We start from the raw sequence: 16,293 nt of genomic DNA on the forward strand, positions 1-16,293 counted from the left end.
AAGTCCGAAAAAAAGAAATAAATATTTATGTTAAATTGTTTTTCGACGTTTTTAATACATTTTACCTTCACATGGCCTTTCTTAATTCCCTTACCATCGATTACAGCTGTTTGTGATTTATTTTGACCAAAAATATTTAATGTACGCAAAAAATTAACAAACATAATTTTTTAAAAATTATATAAATATCTCCCTGCTGCTCAATTAATTCTATTGCTTTTTTACTACAAATTACCTATCAACTACCTATTTGTTTTACCCATATGTAGAGCAAGACACATTTAAAAAGTCGACTTTATTTCATTCCTTTTTAAATATGTTAGATCAGCTTATTCCGAGAACATTAATAGACTTATTGCCTTTTAAACTCAAAAAAGAACATACATTTTTGCTTAAATTTTCAACTGCATATTGGCTTTTTACAACCTCAATTGACACTCGAAATGTTGGATTTTTGTTAAACATTTCGAATTTTTAATTTTGCGTGCTCTGAATTAGAATCAGAGGACAAATATACAATTTTTCTACTATAAACATTCTGTATCACGAACTAAAAACGAATAGATGTTGTGATGTTACATATTATCATTAATTCACGCATCATCGTTAATAAAACCTTTCAAGCAATAATTCAAAAATCAACAAGTTGAATCTATCATTAATCAATTCGTAACATCATGTATAATTCTTGATAAATTCACAAGTTTAAAAAAAAATGAATAACTAATAACTTTTAAAAAAACATTAACCTTTCGAACATGAAGTGAGTGTTATTACATAATTAAAATATTATTATTCACTTAACTTATTCTGCTAATAGAACAAGATTTTTCTAAACTCCCTGCCGAAACATAGCTTCAAGGATACTCCATTCTCATCTCAAAGCCTCCAATACTGCCCGTGAAATAACCTTTTTACCATGTTAAAGAAAGCTATTACAAAACACAACATGTAACTTGTCCCCAAGAGCAATATCACTTACCAAGCCGTTATTAGTAGACACTTATCTACGATTGGTTCTAGGCTACCTGTATTATGGCTTTCTTGAAACACATGGGGGGACAAATGGGCGTACTTTAATTATGTATGCCACTGTTGTTTAACACTTCTTATTATGTAGATTTAAGTGTGTCACAATGCTACCTTGATATTAATTTACATGTAACTTAAGGTTTTTCTATAATAATATTTCAAGTAATGAAAAAATATTTCACTACAAGATTAAAATTCCAATGATACCAGAAATGGTGAGAATATCGAGTTTGATGAGTGTAGCTTCTATATAAAGTGGTTGATTTGAGCAAATCCCCTCACATCCAACGTTCATATTACGACAGTGGTTTATTTACTTGAGTGAGAAACAGCAAATTGCAGGACAGGAGTGAGCAAAAACAGCCCAATTACCTTATACTACAACACTTTGTAGTAATGAGCTCCAAAGCCACTCTTAAATTATTGCACATATTTTGCAAACGGCTTTTTTACTGAATTTATCGGTCTTGTTTGGTAACATGGTTGGATGACTGAAGATGTATATTTAGTCTGAGAATGCAGTAAAACCTTTTTGCTGTAGATACATGTTTAATGGTGTTAATCTCGATATTTAGATAAGGCGCAACCAAAGTAGGGAAGTTTCGTTTATGGTTATTTTAAAAATCGGTTGTTAGACAATAATTGTTAATTAACAAACTGCATATAAAAAGAATATTATTAAATTTGACTAAATTAAAACCCAATTTATCTTTATTACGCCTACTTGCATTCGAACGCCTCCAGAATTTTTACGCACGAGTTTCCACCAACCAAGGCGAAAGCGGTACCGTAAACGCGGTACTATTTTTCCTCTGTATCTAGCTAGAGAGAAATAAAGAGGTTCTATGCAGTCGTAAATGCCCCTGGGTCTTGGACCACCATGGTAGAAATCTATTGAGGAAATCGATAGGAATTTAAGCAATGTTACTAGAATTATCTCGTAATATGTGCAGTTTAGCGTATATGACAAGTTTAGGAGGAATTTTTATTTTTCATTGTTCCCATTTCAGCTTGCTAGAAGGTTTCTAAATAAAAACAAAGTACTTGCTTTTAATGTCTTTCCTTCCATTTTCGGAAAATTTACTTAGAAATAACTCACAGTAAAAACACTTTTAAAATGAGAAATATAGCAATAAAAGGTAAAATATCTTTCTTACGTGTCTCAGATGAAATAAAATATAGTTCTATCGTGAACATTTATTATCGTAATTTGCATTTACCACAAATTAATTGAAAATAGTAATAAGAATCAATGTTTTAGTACTCGTATCTTAGCGTGCCATCATTCGGCTTCTTAAATTAGCATAAACAATTCACTCTGCGGAAATTTATTGCCAATATTATAAACGTTTGTTGTATATTAAAATCTTTTATATTATTAAGATAAGTAGCGGTTTCGATGTAAAACATAAGTGCAAGTCAATTCTGGTCACTTCGAAATTCTGACAGAAAAAATCGGAGAGTTTCTGTTCAAAGTCAGATTAGTGTGTTCGATTAAGTGTTTATGTTACTATCAAAACTTAAACAAAAATTAAATAATTATAATAAAAGATTACTCATTTCAAAATTTGTCTTAAAAACCTCGAAAGATTTAGAAAAAATTACATGAATATAGGTTACAAAAAATCGGAATAACTTAGGTTGTTTGCTTGAAAGGTTTTTGAAAAAATCAGGTATGCTGAGGTTATTTGAGAATTTGAGGAGAAATCAGAGAAGATCAGAGTGCAAGAAACCCCTATAGCTATTAAGGTTACTTACTTACTTTAGTAGACAGAAAAATAAATCAGTTGAAGTTGAAGAAATTATCAAACAATTTAACAAACCGGGTGTCCATTTTTTAATTGAACTTGTCTGCTTTTTTCCAAGCAATCAGCATTTTTGGTGTGACATACCGAATACGTCCATAAATTCATCGTCTGCTGGATCTGATCATCTATCAACAATTTGAATATGGAAACGTAACAAAAGTATTAATTTATTGTGAGCCTGTTTTGATCGGATGTTACGTGAAACTGATATTTTTTTTGCGTTTACCATTAGGGTAGGTCAATGAAAATCCTTAATAAAAATTGAATACGTTTTGAAATTTTATTATTGTATCCTCAGTGCGGTTGTTTCACCAGATTTTCAGGATAAACTTTACTTTTTAGCATAATAGTAGAAATAGAATACTCAGTTATTTCAATTTTTATTAAAAGGAGTAGAGGGTCATTTACGATGATAAATATTGTATATACATACATACATTAAAAATTATATTACATTTAGATACCGTTTTTTTTTATGACTGTCATTCAGTTTCGAAAAATTTAAACAACTAGATACGTAGCAAAATTGTAAGGTCGTAAACCCATAATCCCTTTACGGTATGACACCCACTTGCGATTTCTTGTAGTGAGCGTTTTAAGTCGCAATAAAATTGTCTTAAAATAACCTGACCTACATAAATATAACTGACATAATAACCTGACATCTCCAAAGCATTCTTAACCCAACCTTAAGCACGAGAAAGGAGTACGCAATTGAGGCCTCTTAATGAGTAAACCAATTTGTGAATATAAGTACATAAAACATGAAAACCGAAAATAAAAGACTATCAACATCGATGCATTAAGACCGGAATTACGCCACGAAGTCGGAATCCTGCATAACTTAACGTCTTGAATTATTGCAAATATGTTGTATTGATCGAGAGATCCTGAAACACATTACAAAGTGTGTAATCCAGCATTGAAAGAAGACCAGAATTTCCTTAATCTTATCTAGATCTCACGGTGGCTAGAAAGCAAGCAAGATCATAGATTTATCAGGACGGTGGCTTGGGGACCGGAGAGACATTTACGAAATGAATTGCCATTGAAATCAATAGAAATAAACACATTTAATACTACTAAACATTAATCTTGATTCAATTTATTACCGTCAAAACAGGTACTGCCGAGTATGTATATTAAATGAAGACGTTTATCAGAGAAAAGAAGGACGGATTCAGGAAATTTTAAGGAGGAACACCTCTAGTTATGAACAAAAATTAGAGTAAAACAACATATTCTGAAGGGTTGTGCTTGCCAAATAAACCATTTGAAGATGCGTTATGAAGTAAGATATCTTTTTAGCCCTCATTTCATTACTCAAAATGAAGTTTAAATGGTTTACCTACGTCTCTATTATGGCAAAAGCTATGGCACTACAACAACTAAAGAAATACATTTAAATTGACTGAACCTACTTTTTAGATGGAGAGTCGTGTTATGTGGATATCTTCATGCACCCACCACAGCGGGAAGTCCATTCGTGGAATTCATTTGGCCGATCGTGAGCGCATCCTTGTGTCTGTCTCATTTCCTACATGTTTATTTCTAAGGAGTCGGTAATTGGACAAGGAACTCGAAAATAATGGAAAAACAAGACTGGGACAAGGTGCATCTAGCTGGTAATAAGGGTGGAAGTGTATCCCACAGGGCGTGAATAACAAAAATTTTCCAGTTCTAGCTAGTTCAAAACTTAAAAATATATCATTTAACGCATTGGCATCAAGACTAAAATTGACGTTAATTTAGCCTCGTTGCAAAAATCATTTTACAACAATGCCATATATGGACTCAAAAAAATTGAAGTGTAACGGTGTGGATGAATGAAATGCACGAAAACAATCAATTCCCAAGAAATTGTCAAGTGATGCGTTTAAGATTGTTACATCAAGATGAGTTAATTAGGCCTTATACAAGAGCATTTGTGCTTTTGCGCGTGTGGAGGTCTTCTAAGATGCGATCTCTGCTATTGAACATTTCCCCTTTTAAAGTGGAACACAATGAAAAGAACGCGCACCAATCAACATTTTTTTTATTGGTGTAGTTGTACCTGTGAACGAAAGATTTCAAGTGTTAACACACTTGTGGAGTAATTCAGAAGTCGACTGTAGCAAAAGAGAAAGCAAAAATTAATAGCGAAACGTGGGGTTGGACTATACACAGCACCGCCTCAGCACCGTGTATGGCGCAACTCATTCCTCCGTAAGTGACATAAATTTACGGTAATTTTGCATTTCACTTTTGTTAGACGACAATCGGAATGTAAATTTGTTCGTTTCAGGAAACCGCGAACAAGAAACTCGAATCACCATTAACAAAGGAACGTAGGGTTGGTATCCGTGTGATAAATTCCATGCCACATTCATCTTTGTTATATATGCTTTTCAAACGTGAAGGCTTTCAACAATTCAACCCGTATTTAATTGTTGTTACAATGGTTTTTAATCTGATTTCCTGCCACATGAGCTTGTAATAAAAGATTTAGCGGCTAAGATATGTTACACTATCGAAGTGGACATCTTTGCGAATAAAGTGGATCAGCCACTGAAGAGGTAATCCCTGAGAGTTTTACACTAATTAGTGTATTTACCTATCAGCTTAATTGGATATCTAGTATCTATCTTGAGTCAAGAGAGCAAATTGCGTAACGAAAGTAACCCTGAGCGCAGGACTCAGTGAACGGAATAAATGCGATTAGACAAGGAATAATTGTGGAAGAGAAGAGGGAAAAGTGCAGATATGCGTAGGTAGCAAGGTAGCAACTCAAGAATATTAATTAATGTGATAAAGTTTAGCGAACGGATTACGTTTAAAAAAAAAAATGCTGAGTTTTCTTGTTGAGCAATCGGGGACGTGTTCAAAAGAAAAAAAAATCTATAAAACAATTTAAAAAAATACTTTTAATAAACGGGTCGGTATCGTGTTTCCCACCGAAAATGTATAATAAAACTTCTAAGTTACGATCACAAGTTCTTATTTAATTGCTGCAATAAAATGTGACTAACAATATTTTTTTAATCAATGCTAAACGTGTTGTTAGAGGCATTGATATTTTTCAATGTTTTACAGTATAATTTCATAAACAAAAAGATTGGAAAAACTAGTTAACTTAGATGGAAAAACAGTTTTGCCAATCCTTTACCTCAACTTCAGAGCCTTATACTCTTTTAGTCTTGGTCGACAAGATTATTTTTAGGTAGAAAAATTGAAAAAAAAAGACTTTCTGACCGGTCACATGAAAAGCTTTTCCACACTGCTCTCGAACATTACTTGAGTTATCCGATAACACTACTGGTGGCTAATCGTTCGAAAAGGTGAAAAACAGCTCAAGAAAAAAGAATTTTTTTTCTAAAAAATCTCCAATGCTAAATTGATTTTAAAATGGTTGTCATGACTCCAAACACTCCATTCCTTTTATTCGTGCCTTCTTGCAATTCTTGATGGCTTTTTAGATAATTTAACCATTGCAATCAATTGCGTGTTGGAGTAACGTGAACAACAGTCTTTTGCTGGCACATTCCTGTAAGACTTCATACCCAATAAATTACACACATCCTTACGTAAATCTTCAATATACTTGCTGGTGACAGGTTCCTCCAAACTTACTGGAAAGCTCTATTGTTTAAAACAATAATTTATTAATATAAACTTTATATAATTGCAATATTTGCAAATAGTTATGGAAAGACCGAAAACGTGCACTTGTTAGCACTGGTTTATCATATAATCAACTAATTACCATCCTGTTGTTTGGTCCTTGAAGTATGTAACGAAATTGTTTGTAATAAATTAGTATGATAGATATCGGTTTATGTGGTATTTGAGTTATCTGTTAAATTAAATGAAGTTGTATTGTACAAATAAATTTAGGGCCAGGTATTACGACCCTAAAGAAGCTGACAAGGGGATTCTGCGCTTAAATTACCAGGATGTTGTTAATTTGCCCCTTAAAGCGTTTTTTATATAGTTGCATAATAGTTGCAGCTATTGGTGTCTAAAGTGAAAAATCCATAAAATAGCAATATCACAGTTATACGAGCTGGTATATGAAGATGTAAGTACGTATTTTATTAAACGTACGCATATAAAATAATATCTAATAATACACTGCCAGGCAATAAGTTTTTCACAATTTTTGTTTATAGTTCTCACGTTCCACATAAATAATTGTACATTAGTTCCTTCTTTATCGATTATTTAGCATCGCACAAGATGTTCTTGCCTTCGAGCTTCAAATTATAGTTTGCATCTCGCACTTGTAACGATTTCGTACTGCCTGATGGGATGTTAGAAATTTGTCACGATCTTGCAAGTTACCTGTAGAATCTTATATCGGTTTCACGATTATATAGGAGAAGTTACAACTATCTCCCTCCACTTAAAATCGGATTGTTAACCAAACAAACAAAATATTTTCCAAATGGGACGGTAGCACTGATACGCGAACCATCATTATCATAGACAAAAACAAACACAAAAAAGCTTCTTTTTATAATCCAAATCTCATGTTCACGATTTGACTAAAACCCTAAAACACTTTCTCGTCTCACGACTTTAATTATGGTGATCGGCGGTGGTTCTTTATCGGAATCCGCTGGGCGATCCAAAAAAAACTCTCACGCCCCTGCTGAGCGTACCTGTCAACGGTACGTACCAATTGAACAGATTAAGAAAGAGGCTTTAAAAATCGTGAAATTGAACGCCGATGTTACGACGATTCGTTGAAATATTGTGACACCTTAATTAATCGCAAAATAAGCAAATATAGACTAGTTTTCGGGGATTAGAAGGTGAATAGTAATATTCTATTATATTGACATCAAACGTTATGGCACAATATTTCGTCATCAGAATTATATTTCAAAGGTATAATGAAGACCTAATTTAAAAGATAGCTCCAAGGGAAATTATTTCGTTCACTGATCGATCATATAGGCGTTTACTATATACATACATATATAGACGGTAGCCGCGGAATTTAAAGGAAGTTGTAAATCTTGACCGGTTTGTTAGCGATTGAAATGCTAGAGATAAAAATATACCAATTTATTTATCGATATAATCTTATTTAAATTAGCTTATACAATGAAGCAATTAAGGAAAATGAATTGCGTCCTTCCTTCATATCAGAGTACAAAAATGCAAACCAGTGTTATAAATACAAGCTTGAACTCAAATTTTAATATAGACACAGCTTTTGTATGTAATTTCTTGTTAACAGTGTGAAAAATACTAATTGAAAGATATCAAGAATGTGTAAAATTCCTGTTCGAAAAGATAAATAATTTCTGTCATTAGTTTTTGATAGCAATCCATCAACCTATTTGGAATATACCTACTATCCTTTAATTTCAAAGATAAAGATATTAAGAAAGTCCTATTTAATACTTCATTTTTTTACTATACCAATTAACTTTTCATGAATTTTCTTATAATTATTTTAAATTATGTCTTAATTCCTGATTTAAAAATAAACACCTGGACAAAATTTGTATAAAAGTAATAGCACGTTAAGAGAGTCTTCAAGCTTGACAACAAATATTTTTTAAGTTTTACATTTAACCTAAAAGGAAATATATATGTTACACAATTCATTTTTGTTTAATTTTGGTTAGAACCTTCTGATATGCTAAGGCAATTCCTACCTTCTGTGCAAGTGGAATTGTTTACATCTGATTATTCTTTGAAAGCCTTTCTGTGCAACGATATATGTAGCTACTTTAGCGGATCTATTCGAAAATTGATGTCATATTTTGTGATTTATAAACAAATTTTACAAAGGTTTTACAGCGAATGGCTTCAAAAACTATAATTTAAAAACGCTTTAGTCCAAAACTGTAAATTTTCCAATTTCGACCATATACATTAATAAATTTTCAAAGTTTTATGCAGTATTATTATTATTTTATTCAATTTCACAACGTTCCAGTACCATCTTCGGTAAAAATGTCAAAATAATTCAATGTGTTGAGCTGTACATAAAACTGCATTTGAGAGTGAAATATGACGATTTAAGTATAAGAACATGATCTATCGTGTTAAAGAAAACTTATTCGATTTTTTGTGGATTTTGCTAATGTATAGAATCTTCGTTTAAAAGACTTACTCTAAACAGATTTAGTGTTTAACTATAAAAGGATTTGTCGATTTCTTTGTATTCAATTCAGTCAAGTTCTGTTTGCGTTTTTATATACATTCATATAAACGATGCGCGAAACGAAATAATATAGTGTATCCAATATAACAATATGCCAGATATCGAAGGTTTCTCAAGAATGATGAAAATAATGTAAAATTCTTCTAAATAGACCAAATCTATTCAACTGGGCTTATATACAGTACGCGTAAGGCTAAGTGGTGCAATTTCATGAAAAGGACGCACATAGAAACCTCTCTCCCCCCCCCCTCTCTCTCTCTCTCTCTCTCGCTCTCTCTCTCACACACACACACACACACACACACACACACACACATCTTGTGAAGCGAAATGCGGAGATGCTTTAACTGGCGAGATAAGTCCTACTTAGTACTTAGATATCAATCTGTAGGGGAAGTTTTACAGATTCACTGAATAATTCGCATATAATCTCGTAAAATTAATACAAACTGTTTTTTTTTGTTAGAGCAATTTGGTTTTCGAAGTAAAAATAAATTATTACTATTTGTCATTTCGCATCATATGATGTGAGAGAGATATCTCTCTGCGCGTCCTTTTTGTCGAAATTGGCGCAGTCAGCCTTACACGCACTGTATATATGTATAAGTTGAAACGTGAAAAATTACATTTAAAAATATCTATCAAATAGAATACTTTATGACAGTATTAAAGCCGTTATAAGTGTGCTTGGAAATGGCTAAAAATAATTGAAACCTTGTAAAATACTTCATTGCCCATTTTTACAACCTTCTTCCACAGTAGAAAAAATTAAGAGAAAAATATCTTGCTACGGGGGAATAAACTATGTAATAGAAATTTGAAATAGAGGAGGTCAGTCTAGATTAGTAAGACATTTAGCTTTAATAGGTTCTAACTTGAGAAATTTCATTTGAAACTTTCAAATTAAACCAGTTTTTTTAACTATTGTTCTTTCTACTGCGAAACTATTTTAATGACAAAAAACAAAGTGGACACTGAATATTAAAAAAACTTAGAACCCGATTTTCAACGGTTTACGAAATATTAAGTTTACATGTCTAATGTAAACCTAAAAAAAAAGAAATCAAATCAGGTAAACAATAATAACTTACGAGGTATGCTGCCCGGCGATCGTACGGCTTCGGAGACCCGACTGCAAACGACCCAATATTCCCGATATTGTCAATAAAATTGAATTTAGAGAATGCGATTTTCACCCGTTTTCAAGCGGACACAAACCCGTCCGAACACTTATTACATTTCTATTTAAGTAACCATCAATGTCGCATAAACTTTTCTTTTTTTTTCCACATTTTCAGTTGAAATTGAATAATTTTCACGAACGAAACAGGAGAAAACGCGAAGACGCCACTAACACTGACAACCGAAACGTTATTGTTTTGTTTCCAAAGCCTTCTTAACCAAAAGCATCGCTCCCGGGTGACGTATTATTGTAAAACCACGTGTCGATTTGTTTGTACTCAATTGGGAGTTATTATTATAAATGTGCTCAAAATTGAACCGATTTATGATAAAGAAAAATGAAAATTAACTTATTACAGAACGGTTTACACCACACGTAGCAGATATGTATGTATAGCAAACGAAATGAATATCAAGAGATTATTTCGAACCTTAATTAATATTTAGGACTAAGGACGTTGATTGGTATTTCGAAAATCGTTAATGATAGGTATAGGAATTATTAAGTATGATCAAGAGGAAATAGAGAGCCTTAAAGTTAAATCCATTTAATATTTATATCAGAGTAACTACTACTTTTTTATACAGCCTATTCCTGAAACAATAGTATACAGAAGTATTGGTTGCTAGAGAATTTGTTTCCTTATTAGATTATTCAGATGTGTCTTATTTCATTGTTTTAGTGCAAAATTCTCTAAAAAAATATTATATTTTGTCCAACAAACAGCCTTGCCAAAGGCGCATAGTTAACAACATTTAAAGCCCTCAAGTAAAACCCTGATAACTATTCTCCGCAAGACAACAAGCATGAATTACGGTATGCCCTAATCGAGTAACAAATAGGCAAATGACGGATCTGCAAGAATTTTAATTCAAAAGAGGAATTCGCAATTCAGGTAATTGACAGTTCAAATCGGTTTTACCACAAATGGGAGGTTTTTGATTTTATCGGACGCAAAGCACTGCGTATGGTTACCATTATGTGTAATTAGTAAATACGTGGTACGCCTAAAAGCTCGGGGCACTAATAACTTTCGTTCCTGGAAAATGGGTTTTGATTATCAAGCCTCTAAGGCGCAGCTGTTATTGATAATTTTATGGTACAAATTCGAAAACTGACTCGCAGTATTGTCGAAAAATTATCTACATTCAAATGAGACCTTAATAACCATTCCCTTGTTTTATGTTATCAGCACTAAAAATCTATTTTTCCCTAATGAAGATGTAAGCTCGTAGAATTATACTATGATGAGGCATCAAAGTAGTTAATGGTTAGACTGATCACGATTTTTTCTAGCCGACAAAGTAATTTATTACTTCTCATATTTTGATTCATGATCTACATTGTTTTCAGGCTGTGAAAAATGCGCTAGCAGTTAAAATTCTGTCTGCCGAATTGCGTAATATTGTCTTCTCTGACAATCATTAGTCGCAGCCATCTGGCATCCCATTTAAGCCGTGGATGTGATACAATGTTACAGCGTCATTTCTACAGTGCGGACTCGCATAATGCCTTAATGGTGACGCTATTCTGATAGCGATTAGCAACTGTCGCAACCCTATAAAAGTGCAATTGGTGAATAAAAATGAGGAAAGCAGTTTCAAATTTATTCACGTTCCACCAATTACCAAGCCAAGAATCTCTTTGATGAATCGGCGGTATTTCAAACAAAAACTCACCTTATTTGCGCGTTCTGGCTGCCTTTTTAGTCACCTGATCGGAACATCTTCAAACAGTTCAAACGAGGTGTGGAATTACATTATTACGGCCATTTTGTCCTTAGAATTAGCTGCTAATTGCAGGAGGTTGTAAACGTCCTAGCTAAAAATCTATTATAAAGGATCACTGAAGCCGAGCAATCAGGAATCATAAATAACTGTTACTGTCTTGAACCTGAAGACCAGGATAGAACTTAGCATATTCATGGCTGTTGCATGTAGAGCGACACCCTTCAATTAGCAAACATTTCTATAAATTAGTTTATCCTTGACGAGTAAACGAGGGTAATCGGCAAGTATAATTCATAGTCAGATAATCGACGTTGCTGTCAAAGAACACACATTTAACGCCTTAATCTGATGGTTCGTGCTGACATGGTTGCCCACCAGCTGGCTGAACTTTTACCATGTAGATTCAGGATCTAGTCCGCTATCGCAAACGTTGTTGGATTGGACCTTAGGTAACAACTTATTGACATGCGAATTATTGCTGAAATCGTCGACACGCAATGGTAATCTCTTTATTACCGCACTTTATTTTTATTTGTATGCTACGGATTGCGAGTTACATGGGGAAGGGTCAATTATTCCTGGTGCAAGCGAGAATGCCGTCCTACGCCAGTTGCACACATTGTAATCCTCTTGAGATCACAATGGTTTCGTCCTATTCTTCTAAAAGTTCGAATATTGAGAAAAATTTCTTTTCAGGAAATAATTGTATCTCTTTCAAATGTATTATGTACGTCCTTCACCATTCTCGTGCACGCACCCATCGTAATCCTCCTAGCATTACCATGACTTCTGTTTGAAATTTACTAATAAGGAAAAGTGTTTTTTCAAGGGAAATTCATATTTATTTCAAATTTGTTTTATACGTCCTATGCCATTCTCGTTTACACACGTCATCATCTTCCTAAGATTACGGTAATTCCTGTTTGAAATGTGCTAATAAGGAAAAATGCCTTTTCAAGGGAAAATCATATTTATTTCAACCATCGTATACCATTTTCACTTATGCACATCGTAATGCTCCTAAGATTGCCACGATCTCCTTTTAATATTTGCGGGTAAGGAATTTTTTTTACGAGAAAATGATATGGCGTTCACGTCTATTATACAGGGTTATTCACGCTATACGGCTCGGAATATTGTGGCCAAAATACGAGGTTTTCTAAAAATTTTTCTTTTGGGTTATATGGGGATCTATTATGGCTACTTTTTAAAATTATTTTCATATTATACAGGGTGTCCCAAAAGTGCTAAAAGTATCAAAGTTGTGTTTTTTTTAATGGAACCCCTTGTATATTGTTGCATTTTTGGATTCTACGATCAAAATAAATGTGTGTTTTAATAAGGTTTACAATACCTAGCACTTACGGTTTTTGAAATAATTTAAATTTTGTAAAAATTTGGCCTAATTTTCATGTTTTAACCACTTAAGCAGTATTTAAGTTATGTAAGCGTAATTTACAGTGTAGTGTAATAATGGATCATACTTTATATCCCAATCATGAAAAACTTGCCAGCTTATACAGGGTGTGCAAAAATTAAAACTATTCAAATGAGGACTTTAAGTGGCTATAACTGGATTAATTTAAATGCAATGCCATATTTTTTAACTTACCAGGATATGTAGTTTTTAAATACCCATCGAATGGTACTAGGATGTTCATAGCTAAGTCTTCGCGTTTTTGCAGAATGCACTAAATAATGGCTCCTTGCGCCATTTGGCGTCTTTTAGTTCAAAGTTCCAATGTATCTAGTTGCCTATGATATTTCAAAATATCAGATAGTTAATTTAGTTTATTTTTTAGTTTAGTCTGCAAAGGTACTTTTTTTCTAGAGTGTGTAATGTACCCTCAGGCTACGCCTATGCCTATGCAATCCGTCCGATCATGTCCGTGATGACCATATGTTGGGAACCCATTTTCTTCCTGTAAGGGTTGCCCTGCATAAAGGAACTTTCACTCTTTTATCCTTATCAAGACAAAGGTCTAAATTCATCCATATTTGGTCAAAATCTTTACAGCTGCAATTCCCCGTAAATTCTCAATTTTTGCCTTTGTCTCAAAATACGGTTTAAGGATTTAAAAAGTTACCAACTGTGGATTGACCCTGTTAATGGGTACCGATCCCCTGATTGGGTATTTAAGCTACCCCGAATCCCATAAACTCTCTATTACTCTAAAAATCCTCTCTAATGTCAAGATCATTTTAGTTTTTACCGATTAATACATAAAAGGAATTGTCTACAATACGCCTCCAACAACTCCACAGGATATGAAAACACGTATAAGAGACGCGTTTGAAACTGTTACTCCGCAAATGTTGTCCAGAATTAGCGGTGGTTTTGAAAAAAGAATTTGTAAGTGTTTGGAAATGGACGGTCGACATTTCGAACATCTGTAATAAATATTTTGTTTCCGTTTTATGTTATACTTGATATGTGATTTAGAACATTGAACTAAAAGACGCCAAATGGCGCAAGGAGCCATTATTTAGTGCATTCTGCAAAAACGCGAAGACTTAGCTATGAACATCCTAGTACCATTCGATGGGTATTTAAAAACTACATATCCTGGTAAGTTAAAAAATATGGCATTGCATTTAAATTAATCCAGTTATAGCCACTTAAAGTCCTCATTTGAATAGTTTTAATTTTTGCACACCCTGTATAAGCTGGCAAGTTTTTCATGATTGGGATATAAAGTATGATCCATTATTACACTACACTGTAAATTACGCTTACATAACTTAAATACTGCTTAAGTGGTTAAAACATGAAAATTAGGCCAAATTTTTACAAAATTTAAATTATTTCAAAAACCGTAAGTGCTAGGTATTGTAAACCTTATTAAAACACACATTTATTTTGATCGTAGAATCCAAAAATGCAACAATATACAAGGGGTTCCATTAAAAAAAACACAACTTTGATACTTTTAGCACTTTTGGGACACCCTGTATAATATGAAAATAATTTTAAAAAGTAGCCATAATAGATCCCCATATAACCCAAAAGAAAAATTTTTAGAAAACCTCGTATTTTGGCCACAATATTCCGAGCCGTATAGCGTGAATAACCCTGTATACAAAATTTTCAATTTTTTTCAGTTAAAAAATATTTTAATATTAACTTATGATACATCATTAAATTCATAAAAATATTTTTTATAAAAAAATGTAAAAAAATATGGAGTTCAATTTGTAATTCTGAAATTGATATCTAAAGCAGAAGTTAATTTTTAAAAAAATCAACTTTGACGTTACATAGTAGTCTGAAAAATATAATTTTATTTAGTATTTAGTTCATCAAAATCAGTTCTTAAATAACTCAATTATAGTTTCGCCCGTTTTTTAAGACACACTGTATTTATGAACTACTACTTTCGTATCCATTTCAGAAGTGAGTTCAAATGTTTTGGTTCTCAAATACTTATTTCTGGTCGGCAGATATCAAAGAGAAATACAGTACCTATCTTACAGAAACGGTAGCGGAATAAGACAAGAAATCCAATTACTATCGTATCCCATAAAGAACACAATCTCATATCGATAAATTCCAGTACCGTATCGATTCTTATCTCATTCTAACAACTGCGCCTGTTAAAGCTGAATAGCTACTCAATTTTTTTTCTATGCAGGACAATAGAAGTTTCTAATTTTCTATCGGATTTCTACATGTAAGCACCAACCGAAATACGCACAAGTTTTGGTTTATTTTGAATATTGTACTGACTTGCCAGAATAATACGGATTCTTCGTAATAAACGAGTGACATCTGTTTACTTCGTGTATTACACGCGTTTCTTCCTGAGTTTTTCGTAGACTAATCGCATTCCTGTTTCACACGTCTGCGAAATAGAAAAGCTCTTTTCTTAACAAACTAAAGGACCGAAACATCTGTGTCCAGGCTATTTCGGGCGATAAGCTAATTAATTCCGTAATTTCGGACAGAAATAACGCCACTAACCTAGGACAAACCAGACACAATTACGACTTTTGTCCCGAAACCTGGAAATAAGAGAGACAAATGTATTGCTGGATTCTGGATCTTTACAGCGAATGTATCGTGTCTTTTTAGTTTTGCTTGAAAAGTTAGCTACTTTTAGGACCGGCCAGGGATGGTTTGAGAAATTTTTCTCGTTAGGTAATAGAAGAAACCTTGAATTTGAGGAAAAAAGTGTGCAATTTTCCATACTTAAAGCTATCCTGAATCTAAGCATTATCATAAATCAATAATAAGAGAGTCCAAATCACGAATAAATTTTTTTTCAAAGCGGACCTAGAAATAGAGCCCATAAATTATCTTATTAATGTTCACCTTGCGAATTTCTTTATTAGAAAAAACTTCCTTCTTTTTTCAAAAATTCTACAACGTCGATATATCAT

Source organism: Euwallacea fornicatus, chromosome 9 (genome assembly GCF_040115645.1).
Source record: "Euwallacea fornicatus isolate EFF26 chromosome 9, ASM4011564v1, whole genome shotgun sequence".
Lineage (NCBI taxonomy): Eukaryota > Metazoa > Arthropoda > Insecta > Coleoptera > Curculionidae > Euwallacea > Euwallacea fornicatus.